This window comes from Bos mutus, chromosome 1 (genome assembly GCF_027580195.1).
Source record: "Bos mutus isolate GX-2022 chromosome 1, NWIPB_WYAK_1.1, whole genome shotgun sequence".
Taxonomy (NCBI): Eukaryota; Metazoa; Chordata; class Mammalia; order Artiodactyla; family Bovidae; genus Bos; species Bos mutus.
Window position 1 is genome coordinate 73,593,511 of NC_091617.1, and position 4,246 is coordinate 73,597,756.

Consider the following 4,246-nt stretch of genomic DNA (forward strand, 5'->3'; position numbering starts at 1 on the left):
ATTCTACTCAATGGTAAGAAATTTAAAATTCTATCCTTATATTGAAATAAACACATGTATGTTGTGAATAGAAAGTGAAATTTTTATATTTAACTTTATGCAATTGCCAATATTCAACCATTTAGGCCTATAAAAATAGCAACTGCATATGGTTTAATCTCACACATTTTAAAAGTAACAGAAATTTTTTTTCGTTGGGCTTTATCCTCATGCCCAGGAATAATACTTCTCTCTCCATTGACATTAGGAATATTTCATATAAAAGCTTGAAATGCAGCATTTTTCACAGTGTAATCTATTCAGTGATTTTTGGAATATTCAGTAATGGTGGGAAAAATCGGTGCTAACTCAGACATGGCTATCTGTCAAATGAATCAGCATTGGATTCTGAGAGCAAACAGGAAGTACTGATAATAGCTTTCACTTTCTGAATTCTCTGAAAAGCATCAGCTTCTTTAGTGTCCTTCCATCTCTAACCCTACACCAACATTTTCCTCTTTTCTCTTTCAGGGATCTTGTTCATATGGACCTGTTCAGCTTCTCTCTTTTTTCCCCATTACCCAGAGCCTAAGAATTGATGAAACATTCATAAACACACATCATATCCAATGTGTCTCCAGGTGAATCACTCTCTACACTTTCTCCTGTGAATGAGGCAAACAGAATTTTCTTAGAGGACTCGGAGGAGCAGCTGTGCTAGAGAAAATAAAATGTCATTATTAAAAGTTGGTGGGGCAGGCTGGAGGGCCTCTAGAAAATCTTCACATACTATTAAATTCTGCTTGTTATTAGCATTAAAGTTTTAGTCACGTGATCATAATCCATTACTCCCTGCAACCTCTTACTTTTTTTCCATGTGTAAAATGTAAGTATTTAACTAAATGAGATAAGCTTCTAGGTTTGACATTCCAAGATTGTACAATTTAAGAGCATTCACAACGGTAGTAGGGCTAAAACAATGTCAAAATACATCAGTTGGGCTCACCATTTACAGAGGACATCAGTTGCTGTCTTTGGGGTGGGGTCAGTACATTCTTTTTTATATTCTATTGCATATTTGCCTTATGTGTTTAGGTTTCAAGTTGTTTGGCAAAGATTATTAATCCATGATATTTAATAAATGCAAGAGCAAGGAAAGTATTGCAAGTGCTAATGAGAAGAGGTATGTGATAATTATGTAAATGAGGCAAGGTATATTTAAAATTTTTAAGTGGCATAATTCACGGGACTGCAGGAAATTTTCTCAAAACAAAGAGCTATTCACAAAGCAGGTGCAAGGATCTCTCTCTACCTGGGCAATCAGCAAGAATCATTAAGAGTGACAAAAAGTGACTGAGGAACCAAAATACCACCTGAGTGTATGACTTAGCTTTAGCGGCATGTGTTCATTCAGAACAGAGAAGTCCATGAGTTTGTTAAAGAATTTAAAGGGGAAGCAGGGTAACCCTGCTAGTGAGATCTGTCACAGGCTGTGAATAGTGTATGAAGAGGAGTGTAGGCACAGCCACTACTAAAAGATTCCCCATACTTAGAGGAATGGATAAGGAGGGAGGTGGCCTGACTCTGTCTATCAGATTAGATCTGAAGAATTATGGACAGAGGTTCATGACATTGTACAGGAGGCGGTGATCAAGACCATCCCCAAGGGAAAAAAAAATGCAAAAAGGCAAAATGGTTGTCTGAGGAGGCCTTACAAACAGCTATGAAAACAAGAGAAGCCAAAGGCAAAGGAGATAAGGAAAGATATACCCATTTGAATGCAGAGTTCCAAAGAATAGCAAGGAGAGATAAGAAAGCCTTCCTCAGTGATCAATGCAAAGAAACAGAGGAAAACAATAGAATGGGAAAGACTAGAGATCTCTTCAAGAAAATTAGAGATACCAAGGGAACTTTTCATGCAAAGATGGGCTCAACAAAGGACAGAAATGGTATGGACCTAACAGAAGCAGAAGATATTAAGAAGAGGTGGCAAGAATACACAGAAGAACTATACAGTGCTCGCTTCGGCAGCACATATACTAAAATTGGAACGATACAGAGAAGATTAGCATGGCCCCTGCACAAGGATGACACGCAAATTCGTGAAGCGTTCCATATTTAAAAAAAAAAAAAGAAGAAGAAGAACTATACAAAAAAGATCTTCATGACCCAGATAATCACGATGGTGTGATCACTCACCTAGAGCCAGATATCCTGGAATGTGAAATCAAGTGGGCCTTAGAAAGCATCACTACGAACAAAGCTAGGGGAGGTGATAGAATTCCAGTTGAACTATTTCAAATCCTAAAAGATGATGTTGTGAAAGTGCTGCACTCAATATGTCAACAAATTTGGACTACTCGGCAGTGGCCACAGGACTGGAAAAGGTCAGTTTTCATTCCAATCCCAAAGAAAGGCAATGCCAAAGAATGCTCAAACTATCGCACGATTGCATTCATGTCACATGCTAGTAAAGTAATGCTCAAATTTCTCCAAGCCAGGCTTCAACAGTATGTGAACTGTGAACTTCCAGATGTTTAAGCTGAATTTAGAAAAGGCAGAGGAACCAGAGATCAAATTGCCAACATCCATTGGATCATGGAAAAAGCAAGAGAATTCCAGAAAAACATCTATTTCTGCTTTATTGACTATGCCAAAGCCTTTGACTGTGTGGATCACAACAAACTATGGAAAATTCTTCAAGAGATGGGAATACCAGACTACCTGACCTGCCTCTTGAGAAATCTGTATGCAGGTCAAGAAGCAACAGTTAGAACTGGACGTGGAACTACAGACTGGTTCCAAATCAGGAAAGGAGTACATCAAGGCTGTATATTGCCACTCTGCTTATTTAACTTGTATGCAGAGTACATCATGAGAAAGGTTGGACTGGATGAAGCACAAGCTGGAATCAAGATTGCTGGGATAAATATCAATAACCTCAGATACACAGATGACACCACCCTTATGGCAGAAAGTGGAGAAGAACTAAAGAGCCTCTTGATGACAGTGAAAGAGGAGAGTGAAAAAGTTAGTTTAAAACTCAACATTCAGAAAACTAAGATCATGGTATCTGGTTCCATCACTTCATGGAAATAGGTGGAGAAACAGTGGAAACAGTGACAGACTTTATTTTGGGGGGCTCTAAAATCACTGCAGATGGTGACTGCAGCCATGAAATTAAAAGCCACTTGCTTCTTGGAAGAAAAGTTATGTCCAACCTAGATAGCATATTAAAAAGCAGAGACATTACTTTGCCAACAAAGGTCCGTCTAGTCAAGGCTACAGTTTTTCCAGTAGTCATGTATGGATGTGAGAGTTGGACTACAAAGAAAGCTGAGAGCCAGAGAATTGATGCTTTTGAAGTGTGGTGTTGGAGAAGACTCTTGCAAGTCCCTTGGACTGCAAGGAGAGCCAACCAGTCCATCCTAAAGGAAATCAGTCCTGAATATTCATTGGAAGGACTGATGCTGAAGCTGAAACTCCAATACTTTGGCCACCTGGTACAAAGAACTGACTCATTTGAAAAGACCCTGATGCTGGGAAAGATTGAAGGTGGGAGGAGAAGGGGTTGACAGAGGATGAAATGGTTGGATGGCATTAGACTCAATGGACATGAGTTTGAGCAAGCTGTGGGAGTTGGTGATGGACAGGGAGGCCTGGCGTGCTGCAGTTCATGGAGTTGGAAAGAGTCAGACACAACTGAGTGACTGAACTGACTGGCCTGACCACAGATTTCCAGCATGTGAAATAAACTGGTTATTTTGGGGAACAATGTTGGAGGAAAAGTGTATCTGTAAGAAGAAGCGAATACTTGTTTTTAAATTTTGAAGATCACTCTCATGATTGTATGTGGTGGAAATGAGGTTGTGGATGATAAGATTAAACACTTCTGTACTTGTTAAGGTCAGATGACTTAACACATAAATGTATATTTTGCATTCATGTACAAATTCAATGTAGGTAATGCTTGTCAGATGACATCCTGGCAGATAGCCAGGAACTCTGTGTCTCATGACAAAGCTCTCCTTTAGATCCTAGAGACAAGCTTCTCCATTCACCTCACAGATAGAGGAAGAGGTTCTAGAGAAGGCGTGCCCACCTCTTAACCATCCCTCCCATTAGAGACATGCCTTTCTCACACTTCTCATTGATAAGAACTAACCAGATGCCTCCCCTCCAGATGCACAGGAGAAAAAGCAGGAAATACAATTCCAGGCTGGGCATCCCTTCCTAAGGACAACCCTTCACTATGAAGGAGTCTTTG

General features: G+C 39.7%; 1 non-coding gene across 1 annotated transcript; it reads left to right on the top strand.

Moving 5' to 3' along the window:
• The first annotated feature begins 1,994 nt into the window (after positions 1-1,994).
• On the top strand, positions 1,995-2,101 carry LOC138989576 (U6 spliceosomal RNA). Its single transcript, XR_011465846.1, has one exon. It is a non-coding gene; the product is annotated as a U6 spliceosomal RNA (small nuclear RNA).
• The last annotated feature ends 2,145 nt before the right edge of the window (positions 2,102-4,246 follow it).